Genomic DNA, 26,286 nt, shown 5'->3' on the forward strand with positions numbered 1-26,286 from the left:
GGGAGGTGCGGACCGACTGACTGACTCGTCAGTTTGACAGGGCACCGGTGCTGTCAGTCATCTAGTGGGCGGTGGTGAGAAAGACCGCTCACATTACAAATGGATTGACAAGACTGTAATCCAATCGATGCGAACAATCGGTTAGAGTAACGTTGTTCAGCACCGCCTGTGATAGTTTGACAATAATGGTATCAAATCAGGACATCGGATCAGTCACACAGCCTCTCTTTTGTACCACCCCCTTCAGCCAATGGGGTTCCTGACCACGGCGCAGGGCGGGACCTGAGACTTTGGCACTTGCCCAATCAGCGTCATTGTTTGTGTGCCGCCGCTGCCGGTGCTGCTGGTTGCCGGCTGCTGTCTGTACCGCAGTGTCTGAGCCCGGCTTCCCCACGCCGCCCCTGTATCCCGTGCACCGCCCCTTTCCACATCCTCCTCCACGTTACGGACACGGAGCCAGGCCGGGGCCGGTGGACCCTCCCCGGGGACAGCAGCCAGGTGAGGCCGGGGATGAGTTGGGGCCTTGAGAAGGAGGGGCCTGCGGGGGCATTGGGGCGGGCTTGGACCCACCGTCATCACGTCAGTCCTTCATCATCACTACGGCTCACCATCATCTTCCTCCTTTCTTCATCATCACCTCTGCCCATCTTCATCACTATAGCCCGTCGTCAAAATCACTCTGAGCCTTAGATCTCCTTGGTCTTCCTCCCTGGCTGCAGTCTAAGCCCTCCACTTAGCTTTTCACCATCACCATCTTCACTATAACCACAACACTCTTACACCAGCTCTTCATCCTCAGCTTCACTGCGGCGGCATCATCATTATCACTAAAGTCTTTATGATCTTTACTGAATCACCCTCACCTTCATATCTTCTCCATGACAAGCTCTTCATCACCAGCATCGTACATTCACCATCATCATCCTCTACCTCACAACGTCACTTCATCACCCTCATCCTCGCCACTATCCTTCGTTCCCACCATGCTTGTTGAAGCTGTAATGAGGATTGCGCCGTCAAGCGGATCTTAAAGCTGTAGTCGGAATTATTCACTAAAACACCACCCTCACTACAGTGTTTCCATTTTACAGGAGGGTCACCCTCACTAGAGCATCCTTCCACCGTCACTGTAGTCCTTTAACGTCCTATCTCCCCAGCATCTTGCTCTCGACAGCACAATTGTCAGAACATGTGAATGTACTGTCCCTGTCTTAATCAAGTATGCTGTTTAGAAGTACCATACACACACGATCTAATTGGATCACAATGTTATCATGTTTTTATTAATTACCATTTTCAGAAGCACTGTATTGCTTAAAAACGTACACGCTCCAACTCTGCTCACAGTTCGTTTCTACACACTTGCTATCCTTTCAAAAATTTACCGAACCCGTCTAAACTACTCTCCCGTTATCTCATTTAGGTATCCTGCTCCATGTCTAGACTTTAATATACCGTATCTAGTATTTCTTGCACTTCGTCTGTCTAGCTACAGTATTATGTCTAGCCCTTAGACGGCATCTCATCCGAGATGCAGATTTTGTCATCTAAACATATTAGTATTTAATCAGCCCTTGTAGTCCCTAAATTGACGATTAACGTTGTTGAGCCATGCCCTCTAGCACCTAGTCAGTAGTCCTTAATGTAGCCCCATAAGTACCCCATCAACTCTGGTATTCTTACGTCCGTCAATCATAGTATTTTGTTTACTCTTCTTAAACCTCATCAAGCTCCAAAATATCTTTATTTCACTCTGTTACCCGGTTGATTTCACCAGTATATCCTGAATTCCTTCCATTTTCACCTTACTATTACCCACTCACTATAGTTACCTCAGTTATTTATCATTGTATCCTCATTGCTATGGATTCACAAGTTACCCTCTGAAATAACATTTTCACAATCATTTTATCACGCCCCATATTTTTTAATATTTGTATTCTTTTGGCAAGAACACCTGCTACACCTTCCCTATGCTGCTGATCCTTTTCACTCTCTGTTTCAGTCTGTGTTTTCAGCCCTGCTAGCATATCTCCTCCTCGGTCCCAATCCGTCAACAGTCAGTCTGTCCCAACCATTTTGGCTTTCAGTGTGCATGGTTCTTTGTAACAAATGCAATCTTCAATGTTACCATTCTTCTCAAGATCACCCCTTTATCGCCCGAAGTATGCATCATTGCAATTTTTTTGGAATAATTACTCTCCTTCATGATGAAGTTTGTCAGCGCTATCCTCCTTTCGTTGTCTTGCAAATATTGTCACAGCTTAGGTAAACTTATCTTTATTGTAGAACTAACAATTATATCCACACTTTCCTTCCTCTCCATTTAATTTTTAACAGATTTTGTCTTCATCACAAGTCACATTACCTCATGCACCATGTCTTCAATAAACACTTCTCTTACTGCTCTACCATCCAAGATATTATGTATCACTGTGTGTATCTGCTTCATTGCTGTATTATTTGAGGATCTTCATATCATTTCACCGTCTACTCAATTCTAATCTCTCTGGTTACACTACCTTGTTTAATGTGCCGAACTATCCAAGGTGCTGTCATTATTTTATCAGCATGACTTTAAGTACTGTATGCCCCATCATGCTCATTCTGTCATCGAGTGATGCACTGAACACTTTTCTTTCCTACAGTCCTCGATTTAATTGTTCTTAGCACACATCCTTGTTACCCAGTTCCTTTGTACACTGTTTCCATTGTTGACTTCTTATAAGGCATTACGTAGGTTCTTTTTATATCCAGTATAGACAGTCTCTCTCTTTCCTCATTTGCTAATTAGCTATGTTTATTGTTTTATCATAACTCTGATCACAGGAATTTTTGCTGTATTTATCCAACTTCTTTTCTCTTTTGAAAACCTTTGCACATTCTCTTGACCCCACTGTTCCTTTTCATGAGCCTATGATTATTGCCCCAGTTTTGTTTTATCATCGCGTGCCCTGGTCAACATGAGTTTGCGTCCCTTTGCATGGGCCATACATATTTTCTTTGCTTCATCACTGTCTCAATATCCAACCAATGCCTCTTCACATCATCTTTGCATTGCCAGCTCATCATCCACGGATTGCTCCCTCACAGTGTCTTTCCAACATCCTCCATGTGCCGCATCTTATCTGTCTCTAGCCCAGCAACCTCTCACGCCTCATGACATTCTCTTGCGAATGCCAGTTCAACATTTTCCCAAGGCTCAAGTTCTGCCCATTGCCTCAAAATGCCTGTTTGCCATCAGCAGCTCAATGGCTTCTTGCTCCTTCCTCTTTCGCCATACGGCCATTGCTTCACCTCTCCATCCCAAAATGTCTACATAATTGTTTCTCTGCCATCAGCCCAACATTTGTGTGTTTTTCCATCTATCCTTCTGAGCATTTGCCCACAGCCTATTTAAGCTCAACACAGATTCTCCCCTTTCCATCACTCAGTATTTTATTTTTGGATCAGCATACTAGTCTTCTTTCTACATCATTATTTGTAAACTGCTCCACATCTCCTATCTTTAATTTTCACCCTGTCTGCTCCACCATATATTTGTACATAGTACACTCACTTGTTCAGTGGCACAGGTCCTACCCTACACTTGCTTCTTCAGACTCTAGGTAGGATGTAGAAAAGTTTTCTTAAATGCAGAGTAAAGTCATGTTAAATGTGTCATATTGTGAAGGTATCAGAGTAACAGAAAACCTGTAAACGGATATAAGCTTGTGATGCCCCTCAACTTGTGCTCCCCTCTCCCCCTCATGGCTCACCACACCACCTTGAAGGCCCTTTTCGGTGACTGGGCCCTGTGATGGAAGTGGGTGGGATCTAATGGAAACAACAACCCCAATCGTTTTTGAGTACACAAGAACAGTTCCCTGTTAATTTTGTTAACTAGATGGTTAATGATGACCTTCGGGTACCTCGGGCTGAAAGGGATGAGTTCTCTTGTACTGTGAAGCCAGGGAGAGGCAGAACGTGAAAGAAGAAACAAGCCTTGCCAAGTTGCTTGTCAAGTCAAACAAAATGTAAATGTTCGCAGTTGGTTAGTCAGCTAATGTATAGGCTGTTTGGGATCAGTATGTTGCTTTAATTGATGGGAATTTTTTTAAGCTTCATGGTGACAAAGATGTATTTCCAATCGAAACTTATGAAAAAGGTTTGCACTTGGTACAGTCTGATTGCATGTTCTTGTAAATATATTTTTATTAAAGGCACTTGCCTTTATCTTAAACGCTAACTCTAAATCTCTTTTCACATTTTTCAACATCCCATCTTGTAATATAGTTTTAAAATAACCACTTGCATAATCACGGTGCTTTATTTATATTTACTAGATGGTGAAAGGCCAGCGAAATAATTGCAAATCACTATGTTCTTTTTAGCTGCGTGTCTGGCATTGCCGCAGACTCACTGACCCCTCCCACATTACACTCACTATCACAGTACTCGTACTTTTTATGCACTTCAACCACTGACTAGGCCAGACATCCCCTCATGTCAATCCACATACCACCTCGCTTCCGCTCTAGGTGTAAACCACTTCCTCCTCGCAGCTGAGGCATCCAGTGGCCACAGTACCCCGCAGTCAGTGTTTTATGTCCTTCGGCTCAGGCACCTATCTCCTCATGTCTCTACTCCTTTCTACGTGACTAGGTCAGACATCCCCCTCACTTCAGTCCACACCACCTCCCTCCTCTTCTACGTGCGAACCCCGCCCGCCTCGCAGCTCAGACACCTGCTCGCTCCCGCCTTTCCACATTACATCTCAGTACCTTTTTCGTGATCCTCCTGGGTCAGGCAACCCTCTCATGTCTCGCCTCACCACCGCCCACCCCATTCCTAGCCCCTCCCCAACTCAGACACCTCCCTACCCCGAATTCAGTTCATATTATCTCGAAACCTCCCATGTTTAACACCCCCTCCTCCTCGTCTATCGCAGACAACCCCGCACTCCCGTCTGCCCCCTCCCGAGCTCAGACGTCTCCTCACTCCCCTCTGCGCCTGGTATTGCATTCACTCCTCGCTGTACTGCCTGCAGTTGCCCCTCACCTGCCCACCTCACGGCGCCCTGCGGGTGAGCCAGGCTCCTAACGGTTCAGCCTTTGTTTCCGGCTGGGGGTGCCGGCCCCTCGCTGCATCCTGCTCATTGAAGCATGTATGCGCCTTGCCCGCTCTGTGACTCTCGAGCTCTACGGTTTTCATTATTTGATTAAGAAAAGCAGAAAACTAACGTTTAAAATTAAGCGCCCGTGTGTAGCTCGGTCTGGGCACGCACTGTAAAGTTCAGGGGTGCTGACTGAGCCCTGGCTCCCCGACTGTGTGATTGCCCCGGCGGCTGAAGAAGGCTCGGCCTCGACGGTAGTCCCCGGTTGATTAGCGCTGGTTGGTGTCCGCCTTTCCACATCCTTCTTGGCGGGCCGGACTTCCTGGAGGTCTCTCTAAAGGTGTCCGAGAGGAGCGTTACTCCTCATGTGGAGATCCTCTCTTCTTTCAACAGCGTTACCTATTGCAAGAGGACTCCACCAGCGGGCGCTTGGAGTATTAGGGATCACCTCTCGGTCGCAGTCACTTTGCTTTTTGTTGACTTCCATATAGTGTGGTGTGTGTGTTGGGGGATTTGGAGGGGGGGGGGGTTGTTGTTAGTCTCCGTGACCCTCGTTTTCACTGTCGCCCTTCGGGGGTAATCGGTGATAATGCCCGCATCGTTCTCCTGCCACTCGGTAGGAACCAGATACACGGCTGCTGCCTTCCCTTTACATGGAAGGATGCGGGGTACCCGTGGTCCGAAACCTTGGTCGTTGCCTGGCGATAGGGTGGGTTCGCAGTGTACCGCCAGTGAATGACACTGGTCACCAATGGTGACCGCAGCAGAGCTGATTCTTCCAGCTGAAGGCGCTGTATCGCAGGCCAGTGGCTGTAGGGTAGATGGGCGCCGGGATCGTACGGCCTGTGTAACCGACTGGAGTCCTCGGAGTTGACTTGCTGCCCTTCTTGAAGTCCTGTACACCGAGGATGCACTGTGCAGAGGTGCCTGCGAGTCTGAAGCATTGGTTGATGCGGTGAATGGTGCGGGGTTGCTTTGGTGATTGCCAAGGAGAAGATATGTAAACACCTGTTACAGCGAAAGAGCCCTAAAGTAGATCTGAATTATCACAGAATCTTAGCAGGTTTTACTCGTCCCTAGGACCAGATGGTTCTGACGTTTGCTTACCCTATAAAAACAAAAAAATAAATAAAATAAAAACACAGCCACGCGTCCCTTTTTTTCTGCCGTGCGGTGAGGTCACAAAATATGACATGGTTCTCATTGCATAAACTCTGATAACATCCACTCTGATTATGCCATTGCTGGCATATAGAAAGCGCTAGCATATGCCATGTGTCCTGTTATCAAAAAGCTGGTCTTATCAGTGCTCATTCATAACATGCTCCGCCTAAACCAAACTTGTGAATATCACAAAACTTCACATAAATAGAGCGCTGGTCTGTATTGAGTCTGTTATATTCAAAAGGTGGCACAATCAAGGCCTTGATAAATCCAAATTAGAAAACAGATACAAAAATCTTCCAGTCCATGTGATCGCACCCCAAGTTTTTTGCCATCTTCACTGATCAAGTACCCTGTGGTTTCTCACTTTCTTCTGTGATCTTGATAAGCTCACGCTCATGTTCATACCCTTCAAGATTTTGTCCTTGGCATAAATTCTGTGTGAAACCTGGTGTCCCCTCTAATTTTTAACATATTCTTGAACATTCTCACTTTCTTCTTCAGTCAGGTGCTTGTATTTTTAGAACTCCTATTGTAATGTGTTCCTGTAATGGTCGTCTCTGCCCAGTATCCCTTTTTGTCTAAGATTTCCTTTCTTAAACAACCTCGGGGGTTAACTCTACCTCCTTTTGTAATTAGTGCCAGGGTGGGTTTTTAGGTTGAGCATAGCAGTGCGCACGCGCTGCTTTTCGACATGTCGTAATCTGTTCTGTGGCCTTTAACCACGCCTATCTCATGCCAAACATTTTCAGTCGTTCGTGGGCCTGCCTTTCAAAAATCCTTGATGTCGTTGGTAAGTGCTTTACGTTTGTCCCACTTTGAGGCTGTTTTGTCACCACCTTGGAGACTGACCCTGTTACATGGATTATTGCATGACCGGCCAGATAGCTTTGTGTCAGTGCACTATATATATATATATATATTTTTTTGGTCTCCTGCTTAGCTCATGGCGTATGTTGTTTCTTTGTCTTCCTTGGTTTCAGGCATTATGCTGTTTCTTTGCGATGTCTGTGGGGTCTTTTTTATTTATTTATATTTTTGCAATTTTAAGTAGCGAGAACTCGACACAAAGGTACTGGGGTGCTTTATTTATTTATATTTTGCCGTTTTATGCAGCTTAACCTCAATGCAAAGGTATTGCAACGCTTTACATGAACACCGGTTGCATTACACAAGAACACATTCATTTTTGGTAGCAAGGGGAGATTAAGTGATTTGCCCAGAATCACAGGATGTTGAGCCAGTGCAGAAACTCGAGCTGTGTTCCCCAGCTCAAAAGTCAGCAGCCGTGGCCCTTATGCCACATCCTCTCCCCTAGGGTTCTTTGTCTGGTGCATGTTGGGGCAGTCTGGGAACAACTCTTTTTTTTATTTTTTATTTTTTATATAGCGCTCGGTAATACAGGTTCTGCCATTTCTTAGTGCTGCAAAGCAGGTGCCATTGTTAACAAAATCGCTATAATTAATTTGCCTCGACCTTACGGTGATGAAGTGGTGAAAAACCTATGTCAGGATTGTAATCTGGGACATTCTTGTTCTACCAAGACCTCTGCAGTGGGTGCATTAACCAACTGACTTGAGTAGAGCTTAACACTAGGCGATGGCACGTGCTCTTGATAACCTCCGGAGGGTCACCAACCAAGCACATAGGTTAGTTCTAGGCAATAAGATGGCGAAACATGTTGTCTCCAAAATGGTGGAAAAGGAGTTGTGACTCCAGACCCATGCACTTCACGGCCTCAAGCTTAATAGCAAAAACATCTAGCCCTTGGATGTAAATTGGGCTTTCTCAAATAGAGTTCAGTGAGCGCAAACTCAATACAAGGGTATTACAGCACTTTGCATGAGCACCGGTTATATTACTCAAGAACACGTTCTTTTTTGGTAGCAAGGGGAGATTACATGATTTGCCCAGAATCACAGGATGTTGAGCTGGCGACAAGACTTGAACTGTGTTCCCCAGCTCAAAGGTCAGCAGTTCTGGCCCTTATCCTCTCCACTAAGGTTGTTTGCCTGGTGCATGTTGGGGCAGTCTGGAAATAACTTATTTTTTTTCTTCTATAGCACTTAGTAGTACAGGTTTTGCCATTTTATATCGCTGCAAAGCAGGTGCTATTCTTAACAAAATTGCTATTATTCATAGGCAGTTAAGCTGCCTCTTCTGTTGTTCTCTTTGTATGCAGTCAATGTTTTTAAAAGTTATGCTGGCATGTCCAATGTACAGGAATAGTTCCTTTAAAAGTTTTACACACAGAAAAATATGGCTGCCCCCTTTCCTTTGCTCCAAACTCTTTCGACTCCCTCATTCTCCGGGTTAAATGCCACAAAGGTGCATCTTTGTGGCTTGTTTGATGCTATAAAAGTTTAGATAAACACACTAAAAAGTGTTGCCTCTGTAGGGTACCACTGCCAGCCTGTAGGAATAAGGCAAAAACACTCTCAAGATGGCAGCCTTGTTGCGTCCTCTCTCCTGCAGTGTCAGGCCTGGGAGGGTTGATGTGGCACCTGGCATACATCCACTACACTCCAAACCAAAACACATAAGTAAAAGACATTGTCATTTACAACGCCAATATCTCTATAACTCTTACAAATGCGAGACCTATTGCATTGCAGATGCTTGTTACCTTCTCTTGTGACTTGACTGTTTCTGGATATATTCTCTGCTCATTGATTTATTCTGGATGAGCCTCACCTTCTGTGATCAAGGGCTGGGAGGTGATCAGATCCCAGATGGATTCCATCCTACTCCTGAGGTCAGTACTTTAGTGAGTTCTTATTTTTATACATTCATGCTTTTTGTTGGTTCTGTGACAAAGTCCTAGATGAGTTTTCCCCTCCTTTAATCAGCTCGTTGTTTGAACCCCTTGTCTGATCAGGTCTTGACTGTGTATTGAATTGTGAAATCATTGCTTGGAGACAATAACGTTTCACCTATAAAGTTTACCAACGTAGCTGTTTGTGTGATTGCAAAGTTTTGCAGACATTGTAGCTGTAGGCAAAATGAGGAAACTTTCATCAGAGTGTTTTCACCTGATAATTCCTTTCCCTCAAGTAAAAAATTCTGTATCATTTAATTTGTCACTTTTTAAAAAACATTTTGCATTTATTGCAAAATGCGTGAAGCTGGTAAACTATGGGAAACAATTTCATTCAGTTTGCATTAGGAAACCTTTGTTCACCCTTTTAATGATCAAATCTAGGGCAGGTTCTTGGTGCTTTTCCTGACTTGCTCTGCTGGGGATTTTGACCTCTGTCATAGGGACCCAGATGGATTTTTCATTTTTTTGGACTCAGTTTCGGTGTTTGTCTATTTTTAATCATTTTCAGGGATGATTCTCACATTTTAAGATCAGGCAGATTATAGACTGGGTCTCAGTTACCGTAATATATTTCTGCAGTGGATTCTTGACTCATTCTGTGATAGGGCCTAAGTTGGTTTCCGGCCTCCTCCAGTGTTAAGATAATGTTTGCTTTCTCAACACAGTTAAGGAAGTCTTGTTGGGTTGTCTCCTGTTGTGACCAGTTCCTGTTTGTTATTGCATTCTGTGATCAGGTCTTGGGTGAGTTCTTACCTCCTTCACCTTAGTTTGGTTGGCTTCTTCTCTCCTTCTGGAAGCAGTTTTTTGGGTCACAACATCCTCCCACCATTCACTAATCCAAAACTGGGCTGTTTCTTACCTCTTTTTTTTCTGCTAAGACCTGCATCAGTTCTTATTTCTTTCTGAGATCATGGCAAGGATACGGTTCCAACTTACTCCTTTGATGAGTTCTTGAGAAGGTTTTCTTTTCCAGTATTACAAATTTATGGATGAGTTCTCACCTTCCCCAGAGCTGAGGCCATACTGGTGTTCGATTCTTGGATGAGGTGATAGGTGGCTTCTCCTCTCCTATGATCCGACCCTCTTGAAGGTTTGTGTGTCTAGGATCAGGCCTTAAGTGTTTTTTATTCTACTACTATTTTTTTTTTTTAGAGGATACATTTCTGTTTACTATTTTACATACATCTATATGCACTACATTAGCACATTATTTATACATTTCACTTGACACAAAAGCAAAATTGCATTGTATTAGAGAAACAGGCACAGAGTTAGCCATATAAGAATTTGCATAGATAAGTCTCAGAGAAGGTGTGAAGGGATATCTATAGGAAATAACCTGTTTTTGGTATGCCAAAACCATTAATCATATGGAACAATGCCAGGATCATTTAGGCATCAGCCCAGGACTTAACTCAACAGTTAACTGGCCTGCGAGAAGATAATCAGTAAATTGGTCAGCGAAAATAAAAAGGTTGGAGACAATCTTACTAATATGGTGTTAGTATCTTGCATATGAACTTGGATGTAGATAAGAGCGGCTGTACATTATTCTCATATGAATAACCCCTGCAAAAGTTTATGATGGTTGCACTCTTTGTTGGAATTTGTCTTGTCTGGTCCATAATCATCCACAAGTGATTAAATCTGGTCCCTAGAGCAGTGTCTTTTTTTTTTTTTAAATCCAGCTTCCAGTAAATTGTATAAAACATTTGTAAAGTGCAATGTGACCAAGAAAACTGGTATCCTGGCCCTGCAGCAAACTGTTTCATATAGAAAAGTAAACATGCTAGGCCAAGGGTGGACATTATTAATTATGGGAAGATCCATGTTTTCACAGCTGTCCTAAATCTCAGCAGCTCAACATGACCTCTTAAAGTCGTTGGGAGCACATTCCCCATATGTGCTTCTGTAACAGAAAAAGAACGGCCACATAGGCATGCTCTGCGGAATCTAGGTACCTGTAGAAGGTTAGCAGAAGCGGAGTGTAAAGCTCTCCTCTGAACATATCTTAATAGTCTATTCTGGTGCAGGCCTGGACCTTTTCTCATGAAGAGCTCTGAAGACTATGCACATAGCTTTAAACTGGATCCTCTGTTTAACCGGGAGCCAAGGCAGTTCATTATGGGCATTGGAGGTGGATGATCTTCGGGACCTGTTCAGTGCCAACTTCGCCGCAGCCGATTGGACTCTTTAGAGTTGCTTTGTCAAGAAATCAGGGGCTTCCAGGAGGATGGCAGTGCAATAATCCATCCTACTGAGTTTTGTACTTTGGACAGTTAATGGTTTAGCAGATGTAGGTAGGAACAAGAGCAGTTTTCTTAAGTCCCGCAGCAGGGCAAAACAGACACTAGCAACTTTATTTACATGTTTCTCAAGTGTAAAATGAGAATTAAAAAATGACCCCAAGATTATGAACTGCTTCAGACGCACACAGTTCAGTTTCAATAGTGAGTGGCCAGAGATTATCAGGTAATGAATGTTGAATCTTAAGCGGGGAGCAACCAAGAAATTCCGTTTTGTACCATTTAATTTTAGGGAATTAATTTTCAGCCATTTTATTATATAAGTCATACATTTATCAAATGAGGTGATTGAGTCATGCTTATTACGGGACAGAATCAATTGAATGTGACAGACTACGCCTTGGTCCAGAGTAATGTTTAAGAATTTAAATCTGAAAAATGTCAGAAACACATGACTTTGAGTCTTACAGTGCCACCAAGACAATGGATTCCTGAGTCCAAATTTATGAACTGTCCAATGTGTCTTTTAAGATCACAAACCTTGATTTTCTTTTGGTGGCTGTTATGTTGACTTTAAAAGGGAAAATCACAGATATGAGGCTGTTGTGTGTCTGTATTGAATGTACATTTCAGCTGTGAGTGGGCTCTGTTCCACTTTTTTTTTTGCTAGTAGTTTTGATATTCTGGAGTTTTTATATTTAAGTGTTTTGTTGGGCTACAATACCTCACTTGTGTATTGTAAGGAAAAATCTTAGATATCTCGAAAGTTTGTTAATTTGTCCTTTATAATTATACTGACTATTTGTTTAAAAAAATTATAGAACTCAAGAGTTTTGCAGGTTAACTTTTGCTTGAAGTTCCACAAAGTCCAAGGTTGTAGGCCATCAAACAGATGGCGTGCTACGTTCATTCCTACCATTTCCGAGATTCACATTATATGGATTTGCCTTCTATTTTAAGTGTTTAAATTCACCTTAATGAACTGTATATTGAATCGAAAAATCCTATTTGGTAATTATGATTTTTTCGTTCATGGAAACCGGCATGCTTTCCATAGTTTGTGAGGTAGGTGTGGATGCAGCATGTTTTGTCCAATCTATGCCAGAATGTAAAATTTCCTAGCTTTCGCAACACAAATTTTCTGTTCTATTAAGGGCTCGTAGGCAAGCATTATGCTCATCTTACTTCACTGTTTATTACACAGCAGCCATAATACAAACTCCCTTTCCCATGAAATCCTCACGGAAATCAAAACCAATCAATGCTCAGCTTGTTGGATATAGTCCATGGACACTGTTTATGCCCCTCTTTTTTTTGTGCGAAAACACCGTCCATCCTTGAATATTCTCCGAACTGCGTCTCACTCCTGCTTATTGACATAATTTCCTAAACAGACCACAAAAACAAATATGTAAAATATATTCCATTACAAATTCTACATAATGAAAACAGTACTGGGAAAAATAATTAAAAGTCATACCTGATCAATACAACGTATCCTCTTACAGCAAACAAACTTCAATTTCGTAACAGAATTATATTCATCCATAATAGAACTCCAGAATTGTCCCACTCCAATCCATCTCGGGAGGGAAAGCACCTGTGATTGTGCGGGAATTATCTTTGCTTCTGAGTCCTTAATAAAATTGAAACGTTCCTTTTGAAAGGTAGGAAATCATACTTTCTGTGTCAGGACTGGGGGGCGAGAATTATGCTCGTTCTAAACTTATTCACCACCGGTTTAAAATAGAAGGTTTCAAAGGTGGACTCTGAAGACCAGTCCGCTGCATTCACTATGTCTTTGAGACAGCCCCCCAAATAAAAAGCTTTAGAGGCCATAGCCCCCCTTGCTGAATGAGCACCAAACACAGATATATTAATCCCTGCTTCCTGCATAACCGTTTTAGCCCCAACGGGCTACGGGTGGCGATGACACTGCCTTAAATAGTTTACGTAAGGCTATCAAGAGTTGTCGTTCACCTGCTGGACGAAGCTCTTCCGTTAAGGTTTCATAAGATTGTAAGCATTTAACCACATGTAACTTTGGGTTATCAACAATCCTAGGATAGGAAACCACTCTCTTATTACATTTTATTCGTCTTGTATTACAAAAAGTGACCCCCTTCAGGGGTAAGTGACCTACCAGTAATATCCAGGGCTCTGACTTCCGAAACTTGCTTGAATGAATGCAAACACATCAACTTAGCGTTCTGGACAGCTATTTGTTACCTGGCCTCGACTGAAACCGGTGAAGGACTGCATTAACGTCCCATAGAGAGGAATACTTGGAATACGGAGGAACCGTTAACATCATTCACCTCATCAATTTCCTTATCAGAGTATGTTCCCCCCACTGGAAAGCCCAAACAGGCAGGCAGCTTGCTGATATAGCCAAACTGAAAGAATTTACTGATCTGTAAGCCACGCCATCGCTCACCGCAGAGGATAAAAGTTCACAACAAGAACAGCTCTGGATGCAACAAGATCAACATCCCTCTGCACACACCAACGCACCCATCTGCTCCAGGCAGACTGATATCTCTTACTGGTGCCCTCCGCACAAGCTTTGGACAAGAGGTACTGAGCTTCTTCCGAAAGTCTGCTTATTTTTGCAGTTTCTCCTTCAGACCCTATCGATAAGGGTTCCCCAATGGATCCCACATAATATCCTTTATGAGGGGTAGACTTATTGTAAAATCCTAAAAATTCCATCATCACTGGAAACCAGCCATGCGATCTCCAAATCGGTGTGATTACCACATTACTCGTCAGTTGACGTCGGACCTGCTTCGCCACTTGCATCAACATCACATACGGGGGAAACGCATATCCCTCCTCCCTGCTCCAATCTTGGAGGAAAACATCCTTCAAGGGATCCGGTCTCCAACTGTAGAGCCGGTTCAAGTGTTGGTCGAGACGTGACCCAAAGAGATCCACTGAGAAGAGTCCCTAATGCTTGTTGAGGATCTGGAACACCTCTGGATGCAGCTGCCAAGCGCGGAGATCCTGAAGATGGCAGGAGTGCCAATCGGAAGTCTTGTTGGACATCCCCAGAAGGTATTCCGCTGTCACTGAAATGTTCCGATCCAGACAGTAAGCCCAGAATCACTTCACCAGGTCTGCCAGCATCTTGGATCTTGGACCTCCCCAGGCAAATCACATACGGAACTGACAAAATGTTTCCCATCTTCAGTAACACAGAGCAGCTCACCTTGTCCTGCATCAAACAATGATTCGCCAAGGATCCTTCTAGGAGCTCTAGGCAGTTGAAGTGAAGATGTTGCTCTTCGGATGACCACTTTCCTCATGTTGACACCTACTGCAGGTGGCTCCCAGTCTGCTAGCATCACCAAATCCGTAGTGGAGCTGAAAATGTCTCTCCCGTTCTAGGCTTCCATGTGATCCAGCCACCACTGCATTTCGACCCTGACTTCCTCTGAAATCAGAACCTTTGTCGAATACGCTGAACCCTTCCGAAGATACTGCATCTTCAAGCGTTGCAGTGCGCTGAAATGGAGGGGTCCTGGGCAAATCGCCGGTATGGAAGATGCTAAGAGCCCCACCAGACGGGCCAACTGCCTGAGAGATGCCTGTGAGTTGGACATTGTTTTCTTGATCTTTTGATGAATCCCTGCCATTATCCTGCCTGGAACGCTGAGTCAATTTGCGGGAGTCTTTCACAAACCCCAAAAACGTTGTTCACGGAGCTGGAACCAACAGAGACTTGCTTTCGTTGATTACAAATTCCAGATGCTCCAGTAAATCCACCGCCACCTGGAGGTGAGAGGAGAGCGCACAAGGACAATGGTCCATCAAGAGAATGTTGTTGAGGTACACTGTCAACCGAATATCTCTGGTGCAGAGGAAGGTCACCACAGGCTTGATCACCTTGGTAAATCACCAAGGGGCAGAGAAAAGTCTGGGGTGCAACCGCCAAAGCTCGAACACTTGATTGTCCCAGATGAATTGCAAAAACTGGCAGTGTGGAGAGAAGATAGGCACCGTGAGATACGCATCCTTCAGATCCAAGTCGACTACTCAATCTCCAGGTACAGAAGATCTCTCCGAAGATGCATGCCCTCTGTTTTGAGGTGCTGATAAATCAACCACTGGTTGACCTCCCTGAGGTTGAGGACGGGACGCTGACCCCTGTCCCTCTTGTCCACAATGAAAATGTTGCTGATAAAACCTAAAGGATGAAGCTCTGAAGGAACGATTGCCCCTTTGTCCAAGAGTTCTTCCACCTCCTGACTTACGAGGTCCGGCAGGCCTCCTGAAACAGACAAAGGATGGGGAGGACACCCCTGAACTGGAGTCTCCACAAACTCATGATGAAAACCCTGGATCGAGCGCAGAACCCACGTATCCGACGTGATCTCTGTCCATTTCTACACAAATTGAGCTAATCATCCCCCTACCTTTACCAGGGAAGACTGGAGTGTCCTTACTGGGCAGATACCAACAACCAGTTCCTCTGCCACCACGGAACCATTGGAATAGTCTAAAGGGATAAAAATAGCAGAATCTTGTGGCGTCGTGGCATTGTCCCTGTCGGGAGCCTTGGCATTAATGAAAGGCATTGGAGTTAAAACAGCCAGACGAGTGCCCCTTTTCACGCCCAGCCCCGTCAATAATCTTAGAGGAGAAAATCTTTTTGATAGATGCCTGGGCCTTATCCAATTAACTGAACGTGCCGCAAACAGGCCCAACTCTTTAATGAAAGGGTCTCCAAACAAACCCCCTTCAGCCAAGATGCCAGCCTCAGAACCCACCAGATCCCCCAGCTTAGGATCCACCTTGATTAAGAGTGAACTCTCTCTGTAGACCAATTTGCTTTGCCCAACAAAATTCATAACTCTCTGGGCCCACTCGGAAAGGACTTCAGGAGTATAAGTTCACCTGACCACTTGGCTTCCTCAGCCATATCCAAAATTTTGGTGATCGGCTCTGTCAGGTCCAAAAGCTTGTCCTGACAAGACTGCCAAGAGTGGTCAATGCTATTGTTGGGGTCTCTAATGTACTTCTCTAAGAAGGTGACCATGCGATCATCTATCTCGTGGGTGCAAGCCACCTTGCCTTCCATGAAGAGGCGCAGGCTTTCACTGCGCAAGAGGGCCCTAACCTCTTGGTTTAGAGGTTTGTGCAGTCTACCTGTGATGTACTTAGCCACATTCTCACTAGGGGACCACAGGGAAGACCTAGGGTGGATCAGCTCATCTGGATCTAGCATGCCCGCCACTAAGTAATCTGCAGTGGGTGCAGAACCTTTGGAAGTAGAGGATTCATCAGAGGATGGATAGATGTCATGGCCTAGAAGGACCTGGGTCCCCGTCTTAATCACCTTGCGAGTCATCATCCGCCGAGGGGATGGTGTGAGAGGCATTAATGTCCCTGATGCAGCGCAGCTTGCCGAAAGGCTCTCTTCAGGCGCTCAAAAGCATCCAAATCAACGTTCTGGGCAGCTGGGCACATGGAGGCTTGCCTTGCGGCCCTGGACGTCTTAGTCAGCTGTTCAGTCTTTTTCTTCAAATGAGCTTTGGCCACGGAGACCGCCTGCTAAATCGAGGCGCCAATAACTTCACAAAATTGTTTATCAAAGGGCAGAAAGGCATCCTCCTAAACATGTTCCTCCCCTGCTTCACGCATGGTCAAATAAGAGTGGACTAGAACCCCAACCAGCCTGAAAGCCTACGACTCTGATATGGAACCAACACCCTTCACAATTCAAAGGGAGAAAAACATGGACATGGGCCCGTCCCAGCGGTGCCGGAGGGCGTGTGCAGGCAACTGACAAGGGAAGCGCACAGTAGGAGAAGCACTCCCATAGGAAATGGCCATGCTCGTACAGGCGCATGTCAAACAGCAATAGGCAGTAGTACTGCCAAACCCTCTATTAGGCAGCAAGACCTGTGCTCCAGTGAGCAAAACTAGAAGGGGTAAATTTTACTGACCCGATCCCCGGGGCGTAACGGTCACCGCAATAAGAAAACGGAGCGGTAGCGCGCTCACTTATGGACCCGACAAGGGTGTAGAGGCTTCCAGGCCGATTCGGGGCAACACAGTATGGGCCCAGGCTCCCTGACGCGAGGCGACGCTCCAGCAATATGACAGGAGACTGAGCCTCATGGAACCTAAGGTTTGTCTCACCTGAGCCGCAGCACCCCCTAAGGGGTGGGGGAGGCTCCATCCTGTACATGCAGCCCCTGCACTTCAGAGGAGCGGTGTGAGAAGCACTAAAACGTGCTCCCACGGCTGGCTGAAAAGGGAAAAGGTTAACAAAGGCAGCAACAACCACAACTACTAAAATAAACCGAGCTCATACACTTGACAAATAACTGAAACTTGAGGTGGCAGAACCCCCCCCCCCCCCCCACACTTAACTCATGGTTGAGTAGCAAAGAAAGATGAGACATAAACAGTGTCAATGGACTGTATGCCACAAGCTGTGTATTGATTTTGATGTTTTGCTTTCCCTAAGGGTTTCATTGGAAAGAGAGTTTGTATTATGGCTGCTGTATAATAAAAAGTGAAGAAAGATGAGCATAATACTTGCCTCATAGAATTGTCATGAGGCTTCTCTTTGATTCGGCCAGAGGCGTGTTGCCATGTCTTGCAATCTGGTCCTGGGGGAACAATTTCTGGCACTGATAGGGACTTGAATAGTTTCTCTCTGCTTCTTCTTGCTGGTTCTTGGTAGGTTCTCATCTACTGTAGGCAGAGTCCAAATGGATTCCAAGCTCTGAGTCAATGCGTATAGACTGAACCCTACTTTGATCGGGTGTGTTAGTTCTTTTCCTCTTGAATGACCAGTTCCTTGATGGGCTGTTGCTTTTACCCTTTATCAGATTTTCTGAAGTTTTCACATTAGTGACTAGTTCCATTGTGAGTCCATCCATTATTATTGTTCTGGGTACTCCTGTCTATTTGTTATGAGGCCCAAGGGCTGTTACTGGTATCACTGGACACGGATTGGGTGTGTTCTTGTCTCCTCCTTTCATTGGTTTCTGAGTGAGTAGTTAAGTCTTGTAAGCTGATACTGGGCAGTTCTCCCCTCCCTCTGCATCATTATCGTGGTGGGATTTTGCCTCCCTTCTTAATCCAATACTGGCTTGATTGTTGACTCCTTTGCCTATCCCATCCTAAGAGAGTCCTGACTCATGTGACCAGCTCTTGGGAAGAATCTCACCTCATTTTGTGAGCTTGTTCTGCAAGTTTGTGTCACAGTTTGCGTTGGCCTTGTTTTTTAAATGATAAGGAGCTCAATTGTGAGCATTGTAGTTTAATGGAAATCCGAACTCTTATAGAAATGGAAACAAGGCTGAACTGATTGTTTTTTTCTGAGAATTAGATTGTTATGCCAGCTCTGTATGGCTGCACTTCACCTGGAATAGTGAGTGGAAGCAGGTTTGAGTCCGAGCCTCCTAGAAATGTGGAATGATTCATCTCTTACCAGTTATGGTTTGGGACCTCCTCAGTTACCTTTCATGGTGATAGTTGAACTGCCCTCGATCAGCAAACTCTTGAGTCCTCAATCTTCCTGAGGTAACCCTTTGATTCTAATAGAATCAACATCAGAACCCTTGACCATCAGGTAGTCTCTGTGAAACAGCCACTAACTGAAATGGTCAGGGGTAATTTAGCCCCATGATAGTCTCTACCACCTGGAAAAATACTGCAACATTATAGGTGGAGCTTCAGATTCTCAGTGTGCGACCTACTCACTCTCACCAAAGCATGACTTCAGGCAAATTACACCCCCAGGATCATTCTAAGGGTGTCTGCTTCTCCACGCATAACTGGGAAAGAATCTGTTATGAGTTACTCATGTACCTAAAATGACCGGTCTTTTTGCTTTTATTCGAAGCTGCACGTTTCTGCTACTCTGGACTCTAATTTTCTGATTTATTTTGTACTGAACACTTTTACGCCTATATTCCTTGTCTTCTGAAATACTGCTACGTGTCTTATTGGGTCTGGAAACATTCTTTCCAGGAATGCTTGCTGGGTGTGCCAGATTGACTCTATTCGCGGAATTGGCAGGGCATCACAAATGTGACTAGACTGTTCTATAGAGGTGCCACTTGATTTTCATGGTGTCAGAATTTTTTCCACACACCACTGATATTAGGGTGCAGATTTTGCCTTGGTTTCTGGGCGATTTTTCTTTTATGTTTATCTGCAAATTCCGATTAATATTTTTTTTAACCTCTGTGCCATGTTGGTGCCTACGTCTGTCTTCCACCCATGCATGAAATGCTGGAACCACAGATAGTTGACTAACCACCACAGTAGATGTTTGTTGTATTTTGCACTTTGCCATGGTTCTAAATGACTCTACCTACACTCAGTAGCCCAGAAGGAAGGGGAATCCAGACTATGTTTCCAAATTCAAGGTTTGTATATGCCAATGGCCTTGAAGCTGTAGAGAGCACAAAAAAATAATTATAGTCAAGGGTTTTGCCTACAAGACAAATTTTTCCACTCTTGTCCCATATGGGCCATATGGGATTATATTAACCTGCTTCCTACAGATTGCAACTTACTCAGGTGTACCATTGTCCCGAGAGTGGTCTGCTAAAACCAAGCCAAATTCTTTCTGGTTGGTGCCCATGGATATAGTCATGAAAGCTGGACATTGTTCAGGAACGTTATCATCTTTGGAAGTCTTTTCCTCAGCACTTGTAGTTTAGCCTGTCTCTTGAAAGTGTTTTCCCACGTTTCTCATTCTCCCGTAGAAAATGAGCCCCTGTAAAAAAAAAAAAAAAAAAAGGCAGAGATCTTAACATTAATACCTGCTTCAAGGCGGAGCTATGAAAACTTAAATGTATTCTGATTGGGATGAGTTATGGTGGCAGGTGAAAACCCTAACAGCCAAGTAATCTATATTAAAGTACATGAAACTTTAAAAAACATTATGGGAGACTAAAAAGAAGCTTGAGGGAAAACAGTGGTTAGAAAATGTAATGACTTGCAAGCCCTCAAATTCAAGACACTAGTGAAAAACATCAGGAAGGCAACAATGCCTCAACATGTAACCACATCGCTCCCAGTATATGCATTAGGTACATTAAGTCTTTATGTTTTTTTAAATGGTGCTGAGGAGTTAGTTGTACTGACAGTATACCTCTGGAAAGAATGATATACCTCTACCAAAGTGATGCAGACACCGCATTCAGTGAGATCTGTTGAGGCCACCGCCCCTGTGGATGTTCTGCTGTTATCTATAAACAGAAAGAGTCAGTCTTGGAGCTTATTTCCTCACTGTTTACCAATAAATGTCCAACTTAAAGAATACCCGATACCTGGTGGGGTCAATACTGTTTCCGATACCTATATATATATATATATATATATATATATATATACACACACACACACACGCTAAAGCATTGACGGAACAAACACTGGAATACCTGCTGTGGAATAGAAATTCTCTTCTGGTCAACAATACATTTGAGTTCTGCCCTGAAGAAGTCCTGAGGGGCGAAACGCGTTGGCTGTGGCATTGTTTTTAATGCACATGGAGTTTTATAGAGATATTTACAAATGAACTAATAAGATTTTCATGACTAAAGAAGATTTGATTGATGGAATAACGTATACATGCAATATTTCCCAAGGATGGACTGATATCAAAGGAGGTCTTCCTACGACAGTAGGGGAGTGGTAATCTCCCCTGGTATCTAATAGGTCCAAATCATTGAGTGTTGACAGATAGGCACGAAGCGGATGCCAAATATCTTTCAGGTGTGATGTGGGTGGTTGTAGGGAGGCATAGTTCTTGCTTGTGGAATCGCAGTATATGAGGCTACGAAGCCATGTCCACACTGTGGGGGGAGTCCTGGAGCCTCAGTGAAGGGCTATTTCGCGCTGGGCTAGTAGGAGGGCTATGGCTGTGTATCGCCGCATGGGTCAGGAGCCACAGAGATGTCTAGCATTACGGAAAGTATGACAAAAACATCCCTCCAATACTCCGACACCCGGCCATATGTCCACGTCAAATGCACAAAGTCGGCATCCTCCTCCGCACACTTACAAGTGGAGTATCATGTGTGATTAAACCAGGCCATGTGGCTCGGTGTCAAATACATTCTGCGAAGAAATTTGTAATTAATGAGTTTGTGTCTATGATTAAATGATACTGTGCGTGTCTGTGAGCAACATGCGTACCACACTTAGCCTGCGATCCAGCGCCCCCAACTCTGCCTTCCACGCCCCTGTACACCCGCATCCTGTATCGGGAGATGGGTGAGGCAAGTATGATACAGCTTAGAAATTAAGTTGTGGCTGGAGTCGGCAGTGATGAGCAATGTAAGGGGTGCAAAATCAGTGGGCCAGAGCGAGTAAATGGAGATTAGTGTGTGCATTGTACTTTGCAGCTCAGTAAGCTCAAAGTGATCCATAGTGGTCGCGGTGCGAAAGTGATCATCTTCAGTCTGCGGAAATATATGGCTGTCTGGAAAAAGGTTACCAATAGTGATAAGGTTGTGGGAGTGGAGGGTGAGATGTACCAATTTTTCTTGTGTGAGTGGGAGCAATGGGTTGTCTCTCAGAAGGAAAGCTGATGAAAGATCAAGGTGTTCGTCGGTAGGCGCGCCAATCGGCACCATGCCCAGCAAGTCATGGCCAGGGGTTTGACATCTGCAGGGTTCAATGGGACACCAGACGGGAGCAGGGATGGCAATTGAGTGGGTAACACTAGGTCTCTTTCTGGAATGAGGTATGGCAACTGGGCATCGGGATAGCACCAATGGCATGTGTAGTGGCACTGGGCAGCTAGACAGTCTAACCCAAAATGAGGAACACCAAAGCCCTGCGTTCGTACAGGAGTGTCAGTATCTCCCAGGGCACGCAAGGGTGTCTGCTAGCCCAGATCAGTTGTGTCAGGGAACTCTGAAGTGATTGGTAAAATGTGTTAGTAAGTGGGATCGGGATATTAACAAATGGATTAAAAAATCATGGGAGAACCACCATTTTGGTCAGGCCGATTCGACCAGCCATGGACAGTGGAAGACACCCATTTTTCTATCTAGGAATTCAGTTTATCCATTGCCTGGCCATAGTTAAGGACAGATTATTTGTTCCCGGTCCCTATGTATAAAAATCCTTATGTATTTGACTTGGTCATCGCACCAGGAAAGTGAAAATTCACAGATTACGGGAACTGCGACCTTCGTGAGGGGGACTAACTCTGACTTCTTCCAATTTATCTTTATTCTCGAAAACGTTCCAAATCGGGCTATTTCCTGGAGAACTGGGACTAAGTTGGTAGAGGGGTGGCGGAGAAATAGGAAAAGATCAACCGCATAGAGAGAGACCAGCAAAATACCCTCCTTCATTTGCAGTCCTCTATGCAGGTGGCTCTCCTGTAAGAGCCGGACAAGTAGGTCCATGGCGATTATAAAGAGTAGAGGGGACAGTGGTGCAAGCCTGCCTCATTCCTTTAGTAATGGGGAAGGCTGAGTGAATGTGCCATTGATGTGGAGCCGCACAGTCAGGAAAGAGTACTCCCAACATTAGCAAGAAGATAAAGCAGCTAGGCAAACCCAGTTTGCGGAGGGTGGCCTCCAAGAAAGGCCATTTCAGAGTGGCAAAGGCTTTCTCCGCACCTAATATGGTGATTGCCGCAGGAACTTTAGGTGATACTCTATGAAGTATTTCAAAGACTGTACCCAGATTGTTGGATGTGGATCTGTGGGGCACGAAACCTGGTTGGGCAGGCAAAATGATCCGATCTAAGAGCAGCGACAGACGATTAGTGAGCAATTTGGCTATAATCTTATTATCAAAGTTTAGTAAGGGTAGAGGCCCATAGGAGCCGCATAGATTGGGGTCTTTACCCGCTTTCAACAGTAATGTAACAACTGCCTCCCTAAGCATATATGGGAGCGTCTCTCTCTCTCCTGATACAGATCGAGGAGGTGAGGGCCCAGGAGACTTCATAGGTTTTATAAAAGACACAGGTGAAGCCGTCTGACCCAGGCGCATTTGAACCATCTAAAGCGTCAATGGCGAGCAGGACTTTTTTCCTCGGAAATGGGTTCGCTGAGGAATGGCTGTTGTGCTAAGCTCAGCCATACCATGACCACCTCCTCAAGATATTGCTACAACTCAGGGGCACAAGACGTTACCTGGGCTGTATACAGTTGAGTATAGCAATTGAGGAGGTGCGCCTGTATATCAGCGGTATTCAAGGCTGTGGAGCCATCCGGCAGCCGCATCTCCAGGATGTAGGAGAGGGATCTGGGGGGTCGGATAAGGTAGACCTTTGTGCGACCTGGCCTGTCGCCCTCACCATTTCGATGTGCCCTTGCGTATTTGCCCATGAACTTGGTCTCACGCTCTGCAAGTTTCCGGAACTCGGCCATGAGGCAGGACGCTGCTTGGAGAGATGCTCCATCAGTCCCTGCTGCATCATTGCGGTCCAGCTCGGTCAAGGCTGCGTCCATTCAGTCTAGGTCTTTCCGAATGGAGCGTAAAATCCCCAGACTGTTTAGCTGTGACAATTCCTCACATGTAGGCCTTAAAGGCCTCCCATACCATTGCCTTGGAGGGTGCCGTGGGTGCGTTAGTAGTGAAGTATTCTGTGATGGCCGACTGGAGATCCGAGCGGAAGGGGTCATAATATAAAGTGTAAGGAAATGCCTCCTTGGCATGGTTACCCCCTGACTTTTACCGATGCCAGTTATGATTGAAAATGTGCTGGGACCCTGCTAATCGGACCCCAGCACCAGTGTTCTTTCCCTAAACTGTACCTTTGCTTCCACAATTGACACAGCCCTGGCACTCAAATAAGTCCCTTGTACATGGTACGCCTGGTGCCAAGGGCCCTGATGCCAGGGAAGATCTCTAAGGGCTGCAGCATGTCTTATGCCACCCTCACTCAGCACATGCACACTGCCTCACAGCTTGTGTGTGCTGGTGGGGGAAAAATGACTAAGTCGACATGGCACTCCCCTCAGAGTGCCATGCCAACCTCATACTGCCTGTGGCATAGGTAAGTCACCCCTCTAGCAGGCCTTACAGCCCTAAGGCAGGGTGCACTATACCACAGGTGAGGGCATATGTGCATGAGCACCATGCCCGTACAGTGTCTCAGCAGAACCTTAGGCATTGTAAGTGTAGGGTAGCCATAAGAGTATATTGTCTGGGAGTTTGTCAAACACGAACTCCACAGTTCCATAATGGCTACACCGAAATCTGGGAAGTTTGGTATCAAACTTCTCAGCACAATAAATGCACACTGATGCCAGTGTGGAATTATTGTACTATGCACCCAGAGGGCATCTTAGAGATGCCTCCTGAATACCAGCCCGACTCCTAGTGCTAGGCTGACCAGTTTCTGCTAGCCTGCCACAACCAGACGAGTTTCTGGCCACATGGGGAGAGTGCCTTTGTCACTCTGTGGCCAGGAACAAAGCCTGTACTGGGTGGAGGTGCTTCTCACCTCCTCCTTGCAGGAACTGTAACACCTGGCGGTGAGCCTCAAAGGCTCACCCCTTTTGTTACAGCGCCACAGGGCATCCCAGCTAGTGGAGATGCCCGCCCCTCCGGCCAATGCCCCCACTTTTGGCGGCAAGGCTGGAGGAGATAATTAGAAAAACAAGGAAGAGTCATTCACCCACCAGTTAGGACAGCCCCCAAGGTGCCCTGAGCTGAGGTGACCCCTACCTTTAGAAATCCTCCATCTTAGTTTTGGAGGATTCCCCCAATAGGATTAAGGATGTGCCCCCCTCCCCTCAGGGAAGAGGCACAAAGAAGGTGTAGCCACCCTCCAGGACAGTAGCCATTGGCTACTGCCCCCCCACACCTAAACACACCCCTAAAGTTAGTATTTAGGAGCACCCCAGATCCCAGGAAATCAGATTCCTGCAACCTGAAACAAGAAGGACTGCTGACCTGAAAGCCCTGCAGAGATGACGGAGACAACTGCTTTGGCCCCAGCCCAACCGGCCTGTCTCCTGACTTGAAGAAAACTGCAACAGCGACGCATCCGACAGGGACCAGTGACCTCTGAAGCCTCAGAGGACAGCCCTGAACCAAAGGACCAAGAAATTCCCGTGAGCAGTGGCTCTGCTCAACAACAATACTGCAACTTTCTTGCAACTTTTAAAGACTTCACTCTTTCCGCCGGAAGCGTGAGACTTCACACTCTGCACCCGACGCCCCCGGCTCGAGCTCCAGAGAACCAACACCACAGGGAGGACTCCCATGTAACTGCGACCTCGTGAGTAGCCCAAGACGACCCACCTGGGCCCCCACAGTGACGCATGCAGAGAGAATCCAGAGGCTCCCCTTGACCGCGATTGCCTTTAACAAGGAACCTGATGCCTGGACCAAGCACTGCACCCGCAGCCCCTAAGGACCAGAAGGAACAAACCTCAGTGCAGGAGTGACCACCAGGCAGCCCTCTGCCTAGCCCAGTCAGTGGCTGGCCCGAGAAGCCCCCCTGTGCCCTGCCTACACCGCTGGAGTGACCCCCGGGTCCCTCCATTGATTTCTATTCAGAACCTGACGCCTGCTTAGCACACTGCACCTAGCCGCCCCTGTGCCGCTGAGGGTGTGTTTTGTGTGCCTAATTGTCCCCCCCCCAGTGCTCTACAAAACTCCCCTGGTCTGCCCTCCGAGGACGTGGGTACTTACCTGCTGGCAGACTGGAACCGGAGCACCCCTGTTCTTCATAGGCGCCTGTTTGTTTTGGGCACCTCTTTGACCTCTGCACCTGACCGGCCCTGTGCTGCTGGAGTGGTAACTTTGGGGTTACCTTGAACCCCCAACGGTGGGCTGCCTTTGCCCAGGAACTTAGTCTTGTTAGTGTCTTACTTACCTGACAAACTAACCATTACTTACCTGCCCCAGGAACTGTTGATTTTTGCAGTGTGTCCTCTTTTAGAATAGCTTATTGCCATTTTTGCCAAAACTGTGTACATTACTGTTTTAATTCAAAGTTCCATTCTTAC

General features: G+C 45.6%; 1 protein-coding gene across 2 annotated transcripts in view; it reads left to right on the plus strand.

Annotated features, from left to right (window-relative positions):
* The first annotated feature begins 298 nt into the window (after positions 1-298).
* The window catches only part of GATAD2B (GATA zinc finger domain containing 2B), a 269,461-nt gene continuing 243,473 nt past the window's right edge, over positions 299-26,286 (plus strand). For both annotated transcript variants that reach the window (XM_069218181.1, XM_069218183.1), the window contains exon 1: positions 299-498. The gene's annotated coding sequence lies outside the window, so the exon portion shown is untranslated. The remainder of the gene's footprint in view (positions 499-26,286) is intronic.

The sequence above is a fragment of the Pleurodeles waltl genome, chromosome 12, assembly GCF_031143425.1.
Source record: "Pleurodeles waltl isolate 20211129_DDA chromosome 12, aPleWal1.hap1.20221129, whole genome shotgun sequence".
Taxonomy (NCBI): Eukaryota; Metazoa; Chordata; class Amphibia; order Caudata; family Salamandridae; genus Pleurodeles; species Pleurodeles waltl.